This window comes from Haliaeetus albicilla, chromosome 11 (genome assembly GCF_947461875.1).
Source record: "Haliaeetus albicilla chromosome 11, bHalAlb1.1, whole genome shotgun sequence".
In the NCBI taxonomy this organism is placed as follows: Eukaryota; Metazoa; Chordata; class Aves; order Accipitriformes; family Accipitridae; genus Haliaeetus; species Haliaeetus albicilla.
Genome location: NC_091493.1, coordinates 4,631,552 through 4,653,944, shown reverse-complemented (window position 1 = coordinate 4,653,944; position 22,393 = coordinate 4,631,552). Strand labels below are relative to the sequence as shown.

Genomic DNA, 22,393 nt, shown 5'->3' with positions numbered 1-22,393 from the left:
GATCCCAGCCTGCTTATGTATCCGCAATTAGGATCCAACCTTACTGCTATTTTAGGATGTCTGCACTAAAATTCACAATGCAGGTAGATGTTGGTAGTAGGTTTGAATTTGCTGCTGTTGACCATAAGGCCAATACAGCTGTAACAGCAGTCTTTAAGTTCAGCCTGCCTGAACTTCATACGGTTGCAGGTTATTCAGTGAGAAGCATAAAAGCTTGCCTGTGCAGGCTGTAATCACACACCTCTACAAGATAATACAGCTGTATGCTCAGTGAGGATCAGAAATGATTTCTCAAGATTATAGCATTGTAAATCCAGTTTAATAAACTTTAGAACTGGGAACTGTGTTTGACTGTACATGTAGCTTTAGCTCAAGCTAATCATGTATGCAAGCCTAACACACCCAAACAAAATACTGGTTTTTCTGTTGAAATGAAGTATGGCACACTCACTGAGTGTCTGTGTGAGTGAAACAAAATACTCTTTATTGGAATCAGAGCGTCTAATGAAATCATGGGAGGAAAGAAAAATCCCAAGGACTTGACTAACAAAAATCTAGGGCAACATTTACACATTGCAGAAACCCATTTAATCTCAGGGCTGGATTCTGTCTAAAGCTGTGCAGTTTTGCTGTTGCTTCCATTGCTTGGCGTCTCTATGGATGATGCATTTGTTTTGCTGCTGCTGTTTGTGAGATTGACTTCACACTGAGGTTCTGCCGAATAAAGTGGTATGATTTATTTCTGCAGAGACATAAATATTGAAAATACTACCTACTGGAAATTAATATAGTCTCTGAGAAGCAGAAAGTTATTCGCCTAGCTGCATCTCTGCCTAACATGTGCATACCATCAGTCAAATTGTGGTAACTAAAGACCTTTATCATGTAGCACATGAAGTATTAATACTGACTCTATAGTACCAAATTAGAAATAATGTATTTGAAATTAACTCAAGTTTCATGAAAGCTTCTGCCAGACCTGAAAACTGAAGACACTGGAAGGTAAATATATCATGAACAATTTGGCAATATAAGCTTCTTCACAGTGATATTTAGTATAGAGTCAGAGAGATCAAAACCCTCCTAAAAATCTCCATTGTCAGGGAGTCTGCAAATACCGTCAGGCAGGTGCTGGCTGCTGAGACTGCTGCCTATCACAGCAATGAACACCATCCTGAAGTTTCTTGAATTCACTTCTCATCTCTGGTCTTAGACTGTAAACTCTTCTGAGTTTCTCAGATCTGTGTTTGTACACTACTGACCCTAACCTGTGACTGCTAATGGATAATAAACAGCAGAAAACATTAGATAACCTCTATTGCTCTGTGGCCCAGTAGGTTATCCCTACTCTAATACAGTGAGTCCAAGGCAGACTAGCGAGCAATTGATTATTCTCTACCTGGTCTATTAAAACACAATTTTCCTCCGGAACTAAATTACTATAATATAAGGAATTGCAAAGGTTACCTAACATAAAATTAAGAAAGCTGGACTGAGTTGAGTGCCTATTCAGTGATTTAAACCAGCTGAAGATGTAGCTACTCCCTTTCAGATTCAAAGCACTTCGAAATCTGACAAATTTTAAGCAGAGGGAACTGCATTTTCCTGAATATACTGTCCAGACGCACTGAAGATTCCTTCTTTTCTCAACTGGAAAGGTCTCATTGACCTTGCTAACTGCAGGAATTTCTTGGAGAACTCAACCATCCTATGTAAAGCATTACTTTCAGTCTAAAGAAACAAATGAGCATTTCAGAATCCTTCTGCTGGCAGTTGCAGTCTCTGCAACAACCACGTAAATATAGCTTTATAAAAATTGTCTAAGCTGGCCATTTGGTAATCTTCTTCATTCACTGTAATATCAAAGATTTACAGTTCATTTCTTTGCATGTAATTTTAAGTGACTCTTAATCTTTATTTTCTTTTTTTTTAAAAAAATAGAAAACTGGGTGAAAATTGAATTCATAGATATACAAGGAAGTATACACCTAGCACAACAAAAAGGCTTAGTTTGAAGAGAATATGGCTTTAGTTCTTAAATTTGTAAACCATAACATAATGAATGCATCTCATTTAACTTTTAAAGCGACCTGAAAAACATACTATCTTTTTTAAAGCAGTTATTACCCACTACCACTGTGGTGACAAGAAGTTTGCAAGGAGGAAATCTATGTTGCTTAGGAAAGGTCCAAGTCTGAAAGCACAGACTACACCAACCGGCTTCATCCTTCAGCCGTTTCACCTCGTCACAGCTAGAAAAGAAATCCCATCTCCTTGTTCTAGTTATGTTTGGCATTAAAAGCACTAAAGAATGGAGCCTTGGGACACAACTGAAATTTTATCTATACAGTATATTTAATTATTGCTGTAGTAGGCATTTAAGAAAAATTAGGTCTTTATTCCATCATGTAATCTTAGATCTAACAACCTAAACCACATATACTATTGAGACACGGTTACTTCTGAAAATGCTGTTTCAGGAGTCACAGTCAAATCAAGAGATAAGAAAATGTTATGTACATACAGCTTTACAGAGGGAAGCCTTTTTTTTTTCCTGGTATTATGATTCAACCCTTTTACCATGCTCCATGGAAAGCTATAGAAGAAATGGGTGCTCTCTTTTATAGTTCTACACAATAATGTAATTCTTTTTGCTTCATCTTCTATATTGCTGCAAAATTAATCAAATGCTAATGGCAAAAGCTTTTTTCCTCCCCAATTAACGAAGGAGCTGAATGATCTCAAAAATCACCAAAGGTTTTCTAGAAGAATACAAATAAATGAAACAATAGCAGATTATGCACTACAGAAACTTTTGAAGAGCATTGCTGGAATTTGAATTACTCCAGCAAATCTAGTAAATCACTCTCAATAGTCCATCTTCAAGTACTTCAGTAAACTCTAAGGCCAATTAGCATTTATACATTTTTTGAAAGCAAATCTCTACAGTGAAAAATGATTTACCGTGATCTGGCACTTAACAAAATAAAGAAAAAATATCCAATTGCTAAATCTGGTTACTTGCCAAGAGAAGCAGATCAGGAACTCGCATGTACCCCTCCAACTGAGTTCACATACATGCAGCATGACTGACTGACTGACTTGTCTTGACTAAATATGAGCATCCTACATCCTCCTCCTCTTATGTCCTTGAATTTTTTGGTAAGTCTGTTTGGTTTTGAGTTTGCTCCCTTGTTAAAGCCAGTGGAAACCAGCTAGCAATAGATTGCTTTATTTGATAGGGGAGACTATCTTATTTCTCTTTTCTTGTCCAAAAGCCATCTTATTTGCTGTTCCTAGAGTGGAAATTTGCCAGAGCTCTATCTGTGTTTTACTTTTTTCTTCTACCAACGGAGGTCTCTCTGGATCATAAATTGCCTTTCCCTCCCTGGTTACTACATATCTTCCTGATTCGCCCAGTCTACTATTTTCTTTCTTAAACAATCTTTGAGAGTTCGGTTCAAGCCCTTATATACTAAAACTTCCTCAAAACCATGTATAAAGACAACAGATTTTTTTCTTCTTCTGTTTTATAAACTAACACTGCAATGCATACACAGGTTGTGCAGAAAAGGTGCAGCACAATAAGGAATACACATCTAAGAAGCACTGCATGCAGCTTTGTACTGCATTTGTCAGGCACAAATACTTAATCACAGCAGCGCATCTCCACTTCCTCTGGGAATTCTAATTTTCTCTGATCCCTTGACAATGGAATACTTCCGTACTACTAAATTTTGTGAAAATTTTCACTTTTATATGTATGCATGTGTGCTTGATTATAAATATTTCCTTTTAAAACAGTCTATTGACAAGATGCATTGGTGTTTTCATCACTTGTTTGTATTCACACCCCACCACAATCTATCATTTATATGGTACACATATTTGCTAGCAATTTGATATAAATTTTATAATTAGAGGTTTGGGATAACAGTTACTGGCTATTCTTGAAAAGTTTCTCTGTGAGACAACAGCTGTAGATTGCAATTTTGCCGTTACAGCTATGCATGTACAGACCAAATAAAACGATAAAAAATGTGAAAGCATTAACTGTAACTCATAAAATGTAATGAGGTATTAAAAATGCAAATATTGGAGTAGTTTACAACTTTGCCTTCTACAGAATGCAGTATTAGGAATATCAGAATGGACAAACCTCATAGAAACTTTTCTTAAAATCTAAATTCACACATTTCTGGTAAAATACATGCCATAAATTAGAGTGCAATTGACAGTGAGTACAGGTTGCATTTCTACACCGACTCTTGTTATCTTTTGCTTTTTTCTTCCAAAACTTCCTACCTACTAAGATAAAATTGTGTTTGGATCTGAAAAATCTCTGCTTATGGCATTCTCCCCACCCACGTGACATTAAAGTTTGGTTCAACCCTTTTTATTTTTAATGAGGGTAGGAATCTGTATACATTTCATGTTCAGGGAGAGTGTGCATGCACACCAGTTCTGTCATCTTCCCTCTCCTCTGCTGGGTCCATACTTTGGCCCTATCTCCCTAGGATTGGTTCATTATTCACTGATTCACTCCAAGCCTCAGGAGGTTGTTTGTAACTGCTTATGGATTTTTTTTCTCTTTTAAAATGAATCTAAACTTTTTACTGGAGAAGACATACCCACGTCTACTACAAGGCCATTTAAAGCCATTTAAACGAATTTTGGTTGCCGTAAGGAATAGGAGGAAAAAGCCATGGTGTAACAGCTAAATATTTGCGTTACTTCCACATCTTACTCAAGTGCCATGGATCTGCAGTGCAAAAGGAGCAGTGATCTATCTCCTTCACACTGTGTTTTGCTGATCACATGCCAAGCCCAGTGTCTGCCACTTTCCCTCTCCTTTCTCTTCCCTCCAACCTCAGTGTTTCATTTTCTGCACTTTGCATATGAGGATCAAAGAAGTTGACATATCTGCTTGAAAAAACATACCATTTAAAGCTGCTTGCCTGCAGTATGCTTTGTACCCACAGAGAAGTTTGTTCTGTTTTTCTCCTGTGCGCGTTGTGTCCTATAGTGCTAATATAATCTTCTTTGCATAGGAGAAAAAACTACACATTTTCTGGCAAGACTTGCAAACTGCCCTTTCTCCACCTCACACTTAGTTCAGTTTATACTGTAAAATATCCTGTCAGGTTAGCAGATTACTTGAGCGGATATTTAACAGTGCTCAGGGCACACACTCCGTGTCCTCCCTACTCTACCATGTGCTTATTAGTTCATTCAGTTCTGTCTTTAGCAGGATTCTAGTGTGTGCTTGCAGTTAAGTGTACATTTGAATGCTTCGCTGAATACAATCCCACTGGACATGGGGAGAGCCCGCATAAAACCATGAGCTAAGATCTGCTGCAAAGCAGGGCAGCAAAGAATGTCAAAAAAATAAAAAAACCCAACCAAACCAAACAAGAAACAAACCCAGCTGAGTGAAACCACAATCTGAATTGCCTTTTTCTTTAGGATAGATTTTGTTAAAGTCTCTTTTAAATTTATTAGTGGCAGTAACAACGATGGGTTCTGCTGGCACTACATCCTAAGGGGTGGTGCGTCCAAATGCTGCACACTTCCAACACAGCACGAGTGGGGTAACGAGGGTTTGATCTGCCAGGGTCTGAGTGCCCATGGCTCCAGACAAGCTCAACCTCACCGTGACTCTGCCGTAAAATCCTGCACCCCTCACCGTGGAGCCGAACAAAAATTAGGGAACCTCAATTACTGATCACTTTGTAAGTAGGTTCTCAGTGTATTACTGACCACAGATGGGTTTGGACACATGCCGCTAGGTACCAGCGGTTATAAAAACCTCATTTCTAACTTTGGCATTAAAATGTGTACTAGGGAAAAGGGATGCTTATAACAAATGCACTTTTTTCATTAACTATGGCAATTAGGCAGCACTCAGCAGACTGCAGGGCATTCCTTTGGTGCAGCACTGGCTCTTACATAGGAATATATTACGCACAAACCACATTTTACCTGATAAGTGATACTTTGGACAGCACTAAAACAGTTAAATGCATGTAGCTGGCTCTCCCTCCAGTGCTCTCACTTACTGTGACTCAGGGCTTATCTTTTTAGCCAGACAGATCATTAATTTTCCTAGGTGTTTATTATCCACATGAAATGTCCTATTCCTCCGGTATCAAGTGTTTTATATCTGTGGCTTCGCCTGTGTGAAATCAGTGAGATGACCAAAGACCTTGATATTATCCTGATGTTATTACTCAATATGACATCTCTATGCCTTGGTCCCCTGAGCATAGTAAAAGCAGTTTTATAGTCAATTTTGTTGCCAAATAAATCAAGCCATAATCCCCTTGCCCCTCCAAAATCCATGATTTTTTTTTCCTGAGGTAGTCTAGACACCAAAAGACATACTATATGACTACCTACTAAACTTCAGACTTCCAAAGTAGATGATGAATTGCTACGCTTTATTAGACAACTCAACTTACTATATATGCCAAATCACATAAAATCTTGAGATCTTATTCTTAGACTGTCTGCAATTTGTGAGAGTATGCTCTTTTCCTAAAGACCATGCTTTTAATGTTAAAAGCTAAGTATGACAGTTTTATCCGTTAACTAACGTGTAAATTTTCAGAGAAGTGACAGGTGGCCATATGTCATATTAAATTGGTAGTAAATCTTTCTTTTTCCTGGCGTACTCTGTAAGCTTTGTTACATATGTATATCTTCAGAAGAGCACGTGTAATAGCGCAACAACGTATACTTCATCTACACAGTACAGATTACTTTTTTTTTTCCTTTTTAATCCACACTCTCTTAAGTACTTCTTCCCCTGCAGTGGGGTGTCAGTCTCTGAGAGGTACCACTTCAAATAGCTCAGCTCACAGTTACAGCTTAATTTCACACTCTTCCTTCATGTTACTCCCAGCATAACTGCGACCCACCTTTGTTAGCATCTTACTTTTGTCTTCTATCAATTGCAACAATGTCAAGGACAAGGCCTTTCATGCTATCCAGCACATTCATGCTTTGTTTCCTTCTCCCTTTTTTATTTGCATCAGCTATAAAATCCCTTTTCACATTTGGAGGCACTGTTCAAAGAGAAGTAAATGAAAGTATCTGGATAATTCTGGAACACAATTTGGAGCAAAACTTTGTTATTCCTCATCTCTTTTGTCATCCTTTTAAATTGAGCAACATTGCATGGAGGCTTTTGATCTGCATCGAACATGAAGACCGAGAACTTTTTATGAAAGCAACTCACCCATTTGTTGGTTTCCTCTCCCAGAGGACAGCACTTGCTATGCATTTAGGAAACAAGCTATTTAAACATAGTATGAGAACAATTTAAGCTCTACAGTCAGACACACATTTAATGCTTAGGATTTGTGAGGAGTAACAATATTTTTGTTCCTCATGGAGCCTACATGCCTACTCCATCTCGTCTGGGAACTGGTCTGTGTTTGTCTCCTTAGCTAACTGACAGCCTCACTCCACGGCAGCCTTACACTGCACGGTCCTGACCTATCCTGCACTGTGGATTACGCAAAGTCTGATCTGTTGTCTTCTTCCTGTACCCAAGGCAGGATCTGCACTGATTTCAAAGAAAAATTCCATTTTCCTCTTGGATGGCCAGGAAATAAATATACTAAGATACGTGTGAACTATGTGGGTCCTGAGGAAACTGGCTGATAGTAAAGAGAAAGGATAAGCAGTCAAGAGGAAGGGCAAGAGAAGCAACTGGCGGGGGTTGACTATGCTGGAAATGCTCTGATTTGAAAGGAAGCTGGTTTGAAGGCATAGAAAGGAGTTGGGCCCTTGGCCACTACACAGCCCAGAGGACTTAGCGTTGAAGTCTGAGGGTCTCCATGCACTGCTTCTGCTGAGACACGTACACAGGAGCAAAGGACACCAGATAGTGAGCAGCCAATTTGCACAGAGTGGTCATCCAAGAATGCTTACAAGCTTAGTAAGATAAGGAGGATGTAGACTGGGAAACTGGAGTTGCATGTTGCAGACAACTGCACCCTGCTGCAAGGAACAGTGCTCTATCAAAAGGAAGCAGCCAGACTCGGATGTGATTTTTCACTCAGCTACAGTCACATCTCTACTGAAAACCGTCATTGTAAATGCAATTGCTTAAATAGTCATTCCATCCCTCAAACAGGTTTTCTATTTCTATGAAAAAACTTTAAAAGCAAATGGCAAGTAACTTAGCCGATACAAAAGCAGTGTTGCTCTTGTCCTCAGATGCAACTTTTGAAAACAAGGAAACTAAAATGAAAGAAATATGCAAATCGAGCCTTATCTCTACACCCATATGCTTACAATGCATACACTCATTTGCCTTAGTATTATCTACAAATGTCCTCCAGTAAAGCTCTAAGCTGGTGCCACACAATTAAACCCCACATCTGTTAAATTTTATAAACTCTTTGTCCTTGATAACATCACCCTTTTAACACTGTGCTTTTATTTAACCATTTTTAAGCCCATAAACAAACCCATCTGCCACTTAATTACCATCAGTCAGGAGAAGATCCATGCTCACTAAAAATGCCCCATTTGCCCTGTGAGGAGCTCAAGACAGATGTACAGACTTTCTCTAGCCATGTCGTTCGACCACACAGATAGGGAGTCAGGCAGAACAGCAGTTACTTAACCCTTCTCTTTCAGCCCTCCCATATCCTTCAAATACAAAAGCTACAACTGTGTAAGGATACCACAGCTAATGCCAGGGTAATTCAACCCAACTAATACCACAATGGCAGCTGGAGGACCCAAAGATAACAAGTTCACACTGTCCAGTCAACAGAAAGCAAACCACAATTTTAATCTTCCACTGAGAACACCTGACAGAGTAGGAAAAGGCAAGGGCCTAAACTAAAAAGAATTGCAACATGGAGAAACACGACACTGTGTGATAAACCGAGAATGAGAAGACAACTAAACTTGCTCACAAATCTGGTATTAATTAATTGACAGAACTGAATTCTGCATATCATATAAAAATCAACCATCTCTGAAGATATACTAGAAAACAGTGAGTCTAACAGATTGTTTTTAATTTTTGCATCTTGCAGCACAGAGATTAAAAAAGATGAAATGATGATAAAAACTATTGTCATAATATTAATGACATAATGATTAATGTCATAGATACTTAAGTGCATAATAGAACAGCTTTCTTCAGAGAACTTGCTTTCTGTGAAGACTGGTTTTGTGAAACTAATCTAAATACTTTTGTCCTTAAATTATTACATAGCTTTGCATGAATGCTAGCACACAGGGGTCTTCCAAAAGGATTCTGAAGCTGAGTCAACTGCTACGAAACACATGCTTTCATGTAGTTTAGACTTATCCTAATGAGCCAGCTTAAATGTCCTTTCTATAATAAATTCTTATCAGTTGGGTTCCTCTATTCTGTAACAGCGGATCATGGTACTGGAAACTGACTGTTTACTTGCCTTTTCTTACAAAATAAAGTATCAAACCATCTCAGCCTCATTTTCTATATGAAAACACTCGCTCCAGAGAAGGAAGAAAAGAATATGACTTTGGCCTAGGTATTTTCCAACAACATCCTGTAAGGGAACAGTCATAGAGGGCACACAGAGTGAGGACATTAAGGCAGTAAGAGAAACTTCTCTATTTATCCGGCTCTAAAAATCCAAGCACATGGGTAAGATAAAGGTCCTGAGAGGAGGCAAAAGCTGAACAGGAGTCAAGTTTATTTTCCTTTTGCCATTTTCTCAGTCTATATATTTTTTTAATAAAATAGCAATACATTTCACAACCTTTATAAACTTCAGACATATGAAATTAAGCAAACAGTCTACAATTCAGCAAAGTAGGCACAACCCACTGCTGGCATATGTGTTGCCATAAACTGCAAAATTCAGTTATACAAAACCCCTCTAATCTTTAATAACCTTGATAGCAGTTACTATCCAACTAAACCCACAGTGTCCCCAGGGGAGGCAGTTCATTTTCCTGACCTGCAAATACAGCTCTCAGCTGTCCATTTTGGTTTTAATTGCAGACAGTCAATGAGAAAAAGACAAGGTAACTCCCATAACTGAGGAAAACAAGCTGAGTAGGTTGTTTATAACTACTACCTTCAAGGGACAGTCACTCTAAGAAGTAATTTTCACCTCTCCCCAAAAGAATGTGATTAATGGAGACACAATCATAAAAAAGAAAGATTCAAAGGGAGGTAGCTAATCTGATCTCTATCATAAATAAAAGGCATACCACATAACCAGAACTCACAAACTTTATGAAGTACCTTTACCAAATACCTTCTTCCTCTAGGTAAAAGACTGCCATTGCTCATGTAAATAATGAAGAAATAAAAGACATGATATAACACGGACTACATCTTTTCCCTTCAGAGAAAATCAACTTTGTATTAGAGTGCCTCAATTCCTACAAATCCCCCAATGACTTTAAAGTGTATGATAGTACACATTATTAAATATAGTCTTTACATATGCTATTTCAAATTTTATAATGTGAAACTCATCTAACATCCCAGGCCAACACACTCTATAACCGACCTTCTTTGAGTAATTTTATGCCTTACTGAATACATATTTTTCATACAGGGAAAAAAGGAAGACCTGTGGAACTACAGGCCAGTCAGTCTCACCTCTGTGCCTGGCAAGATCATGGAGTGGATTCTCCTGGAAACTATGACAGGGCACATGGAAAAATAAGGAGGTGATTGGTGACAACCAACATGGCTTCACTAAGGGCAAATCGAGCCTGACAAATTTGGTGGCCTTCTATGACGGGGTTACAGCATTGGTGGATAAGGTAAGACCAATGGACATCATCTACCCGGACTTGTGCAAAGCGTTTGACACTGTCCTGCACAACATCCTTGTCTCTAAATTGGAGAGACATGGATTTGACAGATGGACCACTTGGTGGATAAGGAATTTGCTGGATGGTCACACTGAAAGAGTTGCAGTCAATGGCTCAATGTCTAAGTGGTGACCAGTGATGAGTGGCATTCCTCAGGGGTTGGTGCTGGGACTGGTGCTGTTTAACATCTTTGTCGGTGACATTGGCAGTGGGATTGAGTGCACCCTCAGCAAGTTTGCCAATGACACCAGGCTGCGTGGTGTGGTCAACATGCTGGAAGGAAGCAATGCCATCCAGAAAGACCTTGACAGGTTTGATTGGTGAGCCCATGTGAACGTCATGAAGTTCGACAAGGTCAAGTGCAAGGTCCTGCACGTGGGCTGAGGCAATCCCAAACACAAATACAGGCTGGGCAATGAGTGGGTTGAGAGCAGCTCTTCGGAGAACTCAGGAGTGTTGCTTGAAGAGAAACTCAACATGACCCAGCAAAGTGCATTTGCAGCCCAGAAAGCCAATGGCATCCTGGGCTGCATCAAAAGAAGCATGACCAGCAGGCTGAGAGAGGTGAATCTCCCCCTCTACTCCATCTCTTATGAGACCCCACCTGGAGTACTGCATTCAGCTCTGGGGCCCCTATCATAAAAAATGACACAGCCCTGTTGGAGGGAGTCCAGAGGAGGGCCACAAAAATGATCAGAGGGCTGGAGCACCCCCCCATAAGGACAGGCTGAGAGAGTTGAGGTTGTCCAGCCTGGAGAAGAGAAAGCTCTGAGAAGACCTTATAGTAGCCTTCCAGTTCCTAAAGGGGGCCTACAGGAAAGATGGGGAGGGACTTTTTACAAGGGCATGTAGCGGTGGGACATGGGGTAATGGCTTTAAATTGAGAGAGGGTAAATGTAGATTAGATATAAGGAAGAAGTTCTTTACTGTGAGGGTGGTGAGGCACTGGAATAGGTTCCCCAGAGAGGCTGTGGATGCCCCATCCCTGGAAGTGTTCGAGGCCAGGCTGGATGGGGCTTTGAGCAACCTGGTCTAGTGGAAGGTGTCCCTGCCCATGGCAATGGAGTTGGAACTAGATGACCTTTAAGGTCCCTTCCAACCCAAACCATTCTATGATTCTATGTATCACATGAAAAATAATCTGAAGGCCTAGCATCATAACACAAGAATTTAAAGTTTAAGTAAGTCTAAAGCAACATTACATCAAACACAGTGACTTGCAAAAATTCTCATGAGAAATCTACTGGGGAGCAAAAGAACGTAACCCTTGAATCCCAGACATGAGTAAAGGTTAGGACCGTATAAAGAGACAATTTACAAATACCTACTTCTATAAGAAACTCCGTAACAGTAAAAACAAGTGATCTTTGCAGGGAGTGGGCTAGAGACCACACCAAAGAGCAAATAAAAGATACAGAATGGAAAACCATAACAATGATAATATAAAGACATGAATAAGCACAACTGTGCAAGGGAAAACTTCCCTTTAAATCTTCTCAGAGCTGTTAACACATGAAAGACAAAAGAAAATCCTTCCCCAATTTAACTGTACTGCAGTTAAACAGTAGAAGCAGGAACAAAATCTCCATTATAAATTTAGTGTCAAATAGCAAAGATAAATGGAGAGAAAATAGCGTCTCACTGCGTACGCCTAGTTGGAGTCTCTAGTTTTCTGAAATGACTCGCACATATGACTTCTCGCAGCAGAAGAATATGTGTCAATAACATAATATTTTAGCCTACTAAAAACAACAATGATCAAAAGAACATTGCAAAGACTTTGCAAGTGCAGCAAAGGACAAGCAAAAGTATTCAGAGCTTTGTAGAGTGAGTCATATAACAAAAGATTAGGAGCTGGCTCCTAGCAAGGCAAAAGAGGGAGATCAAGTGCAAATCGTATTGACATGAACCAAACCCTGGAGAAGGGTCAGATTAATGTGAATGCTTTTAGAAAAAGCAACTGACTGAAAAACAAGAGGTCATGTGTTGAGGTTTTGAAATGAACTAACCTACAAGCAATTACATCTTCTACTCCAAATGGGTGGCTAAAAACAGGACCTCAGTAACAGAAGGAAGCCATGCCCACTACTGCTGTGAATGGCTGCACACCTCTGTAGAGAACACAACTCGAAAGGACAGGCTGCAGCTCCGTGTTTTCTGGTTTGGAGGACAATAGAAGACAAAGCTGCTTAATCTTCTCTACCCTAAGCTCCATCTCGCACCTCTGTATATGAAGAATGACCTTTTGATAGGAAGAGATACTGGCATTTGGCTGATACTGAGGGGAAAAATGTCATACTGAGGAAAGCCATACATCTTACAACTATACATAACTTTGGCACACAGTGAGTCCATAATACAGTTCTTCTATTGCTGCCTAAAAATACGGTTCAGTATGTACACAAAATATTGAAGTATGCCACTTTTCTATTCTCTGATATTTCTAGAAACGGAAAAAATAATCTATGAGTCATTTTTCTTAAAACAGAATACATATGAATTTTCTGAACTCTATCGACAGCTATGTGAAGCTCTTGCTCTTCCCCAGTATATCTGACTATCACATGTGACACCAAGTAAGAAACAGATTCAATGCATTTCATAAAACAAATGTAAGTGAAAATGAATACCCTTATCTTTACAGAGATTATAATCTTCCCCCAGTGGGATTACTGAGCTGCCCTATTTTATCTTATCATTTTCACTTTTCTAGGATCTGACAAAATGTTCCCAGAAATTTTTCCATTAACTTCCATGGAAATTGAGTTCAGGCCTACATTGTCTTCATGTTTTTGGAAGTTCTGTGTTCTCTGAATCAAATTGTTCCTGAAATGAAAAAAAGCCTATTTGGATACAGGGAAAAGCGTATTCTAAATGTAATATGTTTCTTTTCTTGTGAGGTGGTTGGTGGGGTTTTTTTGCCTTTTTTTTTTTTTTTTTGTTAATCAAAAGAGTTGTTACCTTTTAAATATATTTCCAGTTCAGCACAATGAGAACATCATCCCTCCATTTTTCCTGCTGTTCTCAGGGTAAGGCACTGTGTGTGACAGAGCGTAAAAGACTGCCAAGTGCCTGTAAACAGGAACAGCCAATGCATCATCCCAAAGTGGACAGGCAGGGAATAAAGGATTGGAATAGACCTCCCAGGACTCCCTGTGCAGTCCCCTGCCACTACTCAACAGTCATCAGCTAAACACTTCCTAATTTTATCAAGCTATATATTAAAACACAAGAACATTTTCTGTGCCTATGCTTTCCCCAGCCCCTCCTGAAAGGCTGTTTGTAAAAGTTCACTTCTGTGATGACCTGCATATAACTTCCACAGTTAATGGACTATTTTCTCTATTTGCAAACAACCTCTGGAAGTTCAGTTCCTATCACACCGCTGCTATCGCTGCTCCAGCCAGCTTCCTACTCCCTGAACAATACTCAATCAATACCTTTTGTAGTTTTATTAGTAACTCCCCATGTGAGAACGTAACAAGTACTTTCTGAAGTCCAAATACAGTAGGTCTACAGATAGACAGAATCGTCTATGGAATGTCTTGTGCTTTGGGCATTTCGAATTACATTTACCTCCACCCACTTCCAACTTATCCATTGCTCACCTTGCTTTCTCTGGATGTACAGGGCTGAAGTTTGTTTCTCTTTGATTTGCTTTGGAGATCAAAATTTTCCAACAACAAAAATACCACTTCTTTGGTTTTTTTTAAACTGATAAATCTCCTTTTCAAGTCCTTGAAGTCTTTCCTTATACTGAATATGCTTTTGAGGTGGTAGTCCTCACGGATGTCTAGAAACTTTTCTTCCTGTTCTTAGACTGCAGGTTACAAACAGATTTTCATCTCTGACCTAAAGAAATTCTTGTCCCCTCCACATAGAACTTGATTTGATCCCTTTGGCATAAGTCTGAACTAACTAAGGTCCTCAGCTGCCATGAATACAACCCACATAAAAGGAAGACATTTATATTTTTAGATGAAAGTAAAACAAAACAAAGGAAGAAAAAACAAAATCCAGGAATACTTTGTTCTTTGTGTCCAATCTTTCTGCTTTGCTTTCTCTAGTCTAACAGAAGCAGAGGAGTTACAGATATGAGTGACTGGAGGCTGGGATTTGGGAATTGTATCTTTAGAGAGGCTTGTTCTAAAGAATTTGCTATTTCCAGTATTTCCTTTTAATTCAGGCAAAGTGGCTAAGTATGAGAATATACTCTGTCAAGGAAATTTGCTCCAAATAATGTTCTTGATGCCGGAAAAAAAAGGAAACATATCAATAATGATTCAAACAGAAGATATAAGCACAAAGTACAAACACAGCGAATATAAAGCTAAAGAGCAAATAATTGATATCAGAAATTTTAGAAACCTCAATGACAAACAGAATCAAATTTCTCAGAGAAAATGATTGGACAGTGGACAACTAAACCTTGGTAAAGTTTACTGACCAAAAAGAAAGGCACCCAGCCCTCAAACACAGCAGAGAGTGCACAGTGTTCAAATATGCTCATTTCAAGGAATCCAAAATCCTACAAGGAAAGAGATCTGATGAACTAAAATTGCTGGAAATCAAAATGAAATCCCATGAGAAAATAACACAGGTGGCTACACATGCAGATTAGTGAACACCAACAAGAACACTCAATACCTGGCATTTAGTGTGTGTCCATAGGTGTGAAAGATTCATGGTTTCGTTTACAGAAAGTCACTCTTCACAGAAACTGCTCACACACCATATGCTGCCATTTGCCTATGCCAACCTTGGGAGTACAAATACTGTTCTCCTCTACTACAGCTAATACAAAACCAGGATATACCAGATGTTCTGGATATACTCTTCAAAACATCAGATAAAAGTATAAAAGTATGGTATATCACATGCTAGATGTATAAACAATTGTTTAGGAATTGGAGGGAAAAAAAAAAAGAGGGATGTAGATGAGAAGCCCCACCAGCAAGTGCAGGAACTTCACAACTGACATAGCATACTTCTGCCCTGTGAAAACAGGGGTTACAAGCAGCTGTAGTTACAAGACAGGGTCCCTCCACTGAATGAAGTTGTTAGCTGGATATATATTGCAGATAATAAGCAGTATCATGTAAAAATCCCAGATATGTGAGAGAAGAGCAGCATTGATTTGGGCATCTCACTTTAAAATATGTGAGACAAGTATGAGGCACAACACACAATGACACTTAAGCCCTAGGACAGGACACCGCACTTACTGTTTTATCAGCAACACCGGTACCTTGAAGGACATCCACTGGCCCACCTGACAGCTCACCCTACCTCGGAAACTGACCAAACACTGCTAATTGTCAGGTCATTTGTTTGACATTTCTAGTCTCTTTTGTGTTTGAGGTGCAAGACATGGAAGAATTTGGGTGTATTAGATAGAAATACATCTCCTTTTTTTTTTTTTTAGCTCATTTTTTCCAAAGTCAAAGTGAGTGCATACCAGGATGATGCTAGCATCAACGTCTGACTCTTCACTGGAGTCCGTTTGTTTTATTTTAACAAGTTGATTATTTAGAGTAGCCCATTTGGAGCCTTTGGAACCATGTGTGCTGCAGATAAAGAAATCTGAGAGCATGTGGAGATTAAATTCCATCACGCACTGCCATTCGCAGAGGGTGAAGGGTGGCATATACGAGCAGCTCCCTGAGAAACCTTGCCACTGCCAACAGATTGTAAGGGTACAGGAGTATAGCCCTGCAAAATAGAGCACTGATGTGTCAGCAATGTTTCTCAAGAAAAGTATGACAGAGGCTCTATACTCAAGATGTTTTTAATGAACCCTGAAAACAGAAGCACAGTTCATTATTTTAATGATCATCAGTATGCATATTATCAGTGCTGGCATGTTCCTCTGCCGTTTTTTTTTCCTTGAAATTACTTCACTATATTTTTTCCCGATTTCCAGTTGCTTCTCACATTCATTGACTTTATACCTGTTGTTTCAATATATATTGAAGTTATTCAAAACCATTTATTTGACATCTTTATTGGAAAATATCTGACATGAAACGCAGCTGGAGTGTTTATGTATTTTCCCAATCATTACTGAAATACCCAAAACCAGAAATAACAAAACTTCTTGGTGAATTCCCAATGCTTATATACATTTGCACAAAAATCAGTGATAATCTCAGTCTCTAAAACTTGTGTATCCTAAATATCAAATCTCAACTTCCGTTTATCATTTTAAATTAAAGTCACTGCAATTGTTAACCATGAATAAGTATAAGATGATGAATTGTATGTAAAAGGTTTACTGATTAGGATCTGAAATAATAAATTTACTTCATTAATTTGAAGTCTACTTTCACTCATTTTGAATTATGATAATTCAAAATATTTTTATCTACTCTTTATAGGGAAAATAAAAAAAAAAAAAAGGACAACATACTGTGCCAAATGCAGGTTCTCCTTCACTGAAGGTATTTCACTCACATAAACCTTCTACAGTTTCCTCTCCTCAGTTTCTCACATCTAAAATGAAATAAAACACACTTTTAAAACTTAGTTACTGGTACTATTGTAACACATGCCCTTTGTGGTATTTCACAGCACTTTTTACCATTCACCCATCTTCTATAAGGATGTGTGTGAGAAACTTTGAAACACTGAGACTGTTTAACAACAAAAATTCTTCAACTAATGACAGTATTATTTCTTTTCCAGTCCTAGGTTTCCCCTAACCTAATAATATGTTTAGCTATGCAGGATATTTTAGTAAAACATTTGATCTAAAATTGTTTTCCTTCAAGAGCTGCTAGGAAACATTTTTGTCTTTGCATGTTTGCAAGGCAGACCTGGGTGTCAGTCAGGATGGTAAGCAGAAAAGGAACACAGTAAATCAATTCTATAGCAGAGTTGTAAGTAAATGTATGCAAAAGATAAATAGGTCTTACAATTAAATTGAAAATTATACTATTGCTAAAGGATCTTTTTATCCACCTGTGTACTGGACTATAGAAGCTATTAGGAGGTCCTGGTACCAGCTTCCTTTTAAAACATCCTAACAACTGCATTTAAGTATTTCCATCTCTCTGTATTTCATAGACAGGAAAGGGGAACATAGGAACTTTGGGCCTCTTGTTCTGAAAACAACTCTTGATTTCTCCCACTTATGGCAGGGTTCCTCCACACCAGGGAAAGTACCTACCCAACCCTCACAGAGATGCTTTTACCAAGTTGCAAATTTTAGGTGATCAAATGCAGAGGTGTCCCTAACTGTTGGACTGCATTTAACATTCAGTCTTCTCCTGGCCTGTGTGACCTAACCCTTCCCTGTTGGGATGACTTCAAGTAGCCAAAGCCTTGGAAGGAGACTCAAGCAACAATCTTTACAAAGAATCCAGAAGTAACCTCTTCTTTCTCTCACCAATGTGAATAAAGGCGCTATACCTCCTGTGGCTTTTCCTCCTATAAAATAATTTTCTTTTGTCCTGCGTCTATAACACCCTCAGAACACCTGAGCTGACAAAAATTTAAGCTAAATCCATACATATTTTTTCCTGACTAGTTCAAGCACAGTGTAAACCTAGTGTAGCTAGATTACGTTCAGATTTGCTGTAGTGTATGGCAGTGCATGCGGGTACGCAAGCTTAAAGATCAAGGATCCATTAGCTCTGAATTACATCCCCACTCAGAGCACAGGCAAATGATGATCATCCTGGGGACGCAAGGGCTACGCTGTCTGGATTTCTGAATAACTACCTGCTCCCTATTTTATTGTGTATTCTGAGATTCAAATCCATTTATGCTCAACTGTCATAAATTTTCATCATCAAGGCAGTTATATCTTCACGTGCCATTCTACCACTCCTCACACCAGCAACAGTCTATCATATTACAAAAGAGGTGTTGGGAGGTCATTCCGTCCATCTCGCTGCTCAGAGAGGATCTATCTAAACCACATGCAACTTGCACAAGACAATACAAAAGACAAGTCAGAAATTAGTTATTCTCTTCAAAACAGTAACTCTGTTTCATAGCAGCTTTAATAAATCTTGTCTGATACATAGCTGGTATTTCTTCCCAATAACAGAAATCAGAGGTCTTTTCTCCCTTCAATTCTTCTCCTCCTCTTTCCAGCTGTTAACTGAAATCTGCACCACCACCACCCCACTGATCACACATATACAAAGATGTCCTTGAACAAAACCAAAATGCAATTGCTGGTTATGTTTTCAAAAGCTTGGTGTCTAATTTTTATAGTCTCAAGATCTACAACTGCAACCAGGTTTCTGAACTGAGTTATACAAAGGGACATTTTAAAAGTGCCTGTTTTCTGAAGGTTTTCAGAAAGGTTTCTGAAGGTTTCCTTGGAGAAATGCACTGGATTGTCTAATTAGTGTTCCGTTTCCTAAGTCATGCTCATCTGAAAAGCCAATCACCTGTTCTTAGAGTATCCTGGCTTTTGATTTAGTGCTCTTGATCCTAACTGAGACCTCTGCAAACAATAGCAATGATAAGGTTATTAAGACATTCAATGGTTAAACCATTTTAGGCACCTGGAACAACAGGTGTCTATACACATTTTCACAGCAGTTTGCATTTGGAGATTTTACTTATTTACCACTTTATGCAACACAGAAATTATTCATGCAATTCTAATCACTTAAATATGACTCCAATTTCCTACTATCGTGTTAAAATCTGCCTTATTAGCTACAGACCACGCACATTTTGTGTATCTTTCTCCTTGCATCAGGCTAACAAAGCTCCTGTTTTGTATTATGCATACAAATACCCACTCTGGGGGTTCTCCTCTGGGGTATTTCTCTATGCACTATCAACCTGAATTGTAAGTTTAAATATGATTTAACTCTACTGATGCTTCTTTTCATCTCTTTCTTTGCTTCTAGTGGTCACATACCTCTCATTTCCAATATAGTTCCGTTGTCACTGTACAACACACTGGGAGCATTGACAAGCTAAAACTAAGGCTTGACTCTAACTTTGTCACAAAACCAGGTGTCAGTACCACTGCAGGACTGTTAGCTTTGATGTTTTTTTCCTACCATGAAGCCTGTCTTCCTTCAAAACTAAGCGCAAGTGACATTAGACAGGGCTAAAGCTGCCAAAATGTCTCTCTTCTTTTTGTGTGACACTGTATAATGTTTAAAAGACCTATTAGTAAAAAAAGATACAAAGGAGGCTGAAACAAAGGTTGACCACTCAATAAAGAAAGAAGCAGAGTTAGTATCAAAGACATCAGTAACAGCTCTGGCTAAGCACTTCCTGAACAACCTCACCACAAGGAATAACCTAACAGAAGGCAAAATAATGAAAAAGTTCTGTTTTCCTCTGCTATTTTTCTGCTCTACAAGAATTCAACACCAACCCAGTTCTAAGGTCCTTAAAGGACTAAAAATTATCAGACATGATAAAATCCACATATGCATATACACCTCCACTCATCCACACAGCCCCTTCCAGAATTTCCCAGTTGCTGAACAAAATGTAAACAGTTATGTTCTACTCTTGATAGTATGGGCTGTGGGACCTATCCCTCCTGTAGCTTTTCAGAGCCTTAAGGAAGGACATTTTCTTTGAATCACATTTTTTAAAAATTGCTATTTATTTCAAATCTCAAGCTTGCAAACTCCTACTATGAAATAGAGGGCATAAAAGCAATGGCTCATGAAATATTAGCATGAAAAAAATCTTTTATCAAAAGCTGGCTGGCTTGCTGATCAACTGTTTTGTGTAACCTAAATACTGGAATCTTCCTGTGGTCTCCGGGCACTGCTGACAGCGAGAAGCCCTTCTGCTCTCACGTCCCTCCTCCAGGCTCTGCACTTCCCACACGTGACGGAGTCTGGGGGATGTATAAGTGGAGAGCAATAATGCATACCGACTACAGAGGAATAATAAGGAAAACAGCAGTGTTTGGAATTTCACTAGTAACCATAGGTGGTAATCACGGGTGACCATGTGTAAGAAATGTTCAATCTGCCGAATATGAAAGGCTATGAAGTACAAGCTTTCATTGCCGTTTCCTGAGGGGTTGACAGGACAGCAGCAAAGGCAATGCCAGAGGAGCCTAATGTAACTTGCCTGTGGGAGATCAAATACAGGCTGTCTTTTACACTTTTCTTTAGCTTGGGTATTTCTCATCTATACTCCAGTCTTCAGTGCAGACGCACCTAAATATTGCAGTTATTACATTCAGTTCAAATTTGACAGTTTCTTTTATAACTCTGATGGTAATAAATTAAAAATAATAACATCTTGATTTTACATACTCTGAATTAGTCAGGGAACCATACAAATATATCTGAATGCCTGGATTTTCCTCATGAACTGGGTGTATAGCATACTACTTTGAGACCATATTTCGAATCCAGAATCTCCTGATTTTCAAAAAAAATAAAGGAAGACATACAAAGAATTAAACCTGCTTTTGTATTAATCCGATTTTCTAGACTGGTCACAAGGTGTTTTAAATAAATTTCTTTTGCAAGTGTAGTAATGAAAGCACCTCAGGGAGAGAGCAAACAGCTCTAACTGTGCAGAGAAGCCATGAGACACAAACACTCAGCAAACTTACAAGATCATAAATGTGAGAACTTATTCTTCAATACTCAACATATCTAGTCTAATTTTAAAAATGTATTTACAGAATCAAGAAAAGAATGGTTTAAGTAATGCTATCCCACTAAATAATATAATGACCACAAACATTTTGAGATGCCTAACTTCAAAAAAAATCATTACCTAATTCTAAAGTAGCAGTCAGCAGTCATTTATTTTTCAGAGCATGGTTATAATTACATATAACCTTTTTTTCAAGTTCTCATACATTTGGTGACTTAGCTTTGCCTTGCCAAATTTCAACAATGAACTGCTGAACTTTTAAATATTGAACTCTTAATGGCAGCTTCTCATGTGATCGATGTCGTGATCTATAACATCAGCTCTGTTTTGTCACTTTAACAGAATAATATTGCAGGATTCTTTTCAGGAAGGTCAATTTAACACCTGGTTTCAGCTCTGCTTTCAAATCATCAATATAATTGATATGGAAACCTGCCAGTGCAGAAAGCCATACTTGTACTTGTTATTTATCCTTAACAAAAATATAAACATATAAAGAAAAACTTGAATGGCTATCACTGAATGTAGGCAGGGATCTCCAGAAAGCAAGCTAAATAATGTAACTCTGGTCATCCCCTTACCCATACCCTTCCAACCTCCCAGTTTTTAGACTCATCACTTACTAGGTTCTCTCCTCTGTACTTAGCAGACACAATACAACTTGCAACGACCATTGCAATGATCATAAAGGCTTCTTCCAGTCACAGAAAAACATACTGTTGAACTAGTTCATTGTTCATTTATTCTAATATGTGATATTGTGACAGCTGATTTTCTGATTTCAGATAACACACGGTCTTGGAGTATGTTTTCATGGCGAGTCATAATCACGTGGGTTTGCATTTGTTTTCTACTTATAGTAAGGGGTGCGTCACTTTCCAAGCTTGTCATCTGCAGATATATGGTTCTGTGGACATATGGCGAGACATACAAAGTACAG

The 22,393-nt window shown here is 38.7% G+C and overlaps 1 protein-coding gene across 7 annotated transcripts in view; it reads right to left on the bottom strand.

Annotated features, from left to right (window-relative positions):
• Positions 1-22,393, bottom strand: part of PCDH15 (protocadherin related 15) — a 710,734-nt gene that overhangs the window by 561,251 nt on the left and 127,090 nt on the right. Inside the window, exon 1 of one of the 7 annotated variants that reach the window (XM_069795894.1) lies at positions 17,255-17,316. The exons of the other annotated variants lie outside the window; for them this stretch is intronic. The gene's annotated coding sequence lies outside the window, so the exon portion shown is untranslated. Of the gene's footprint in view, positions 1-17,254; positions 17,317-22,393 lie in introns of those variants that run through there. 7 annotated transcript variants of the gene reach the window in all.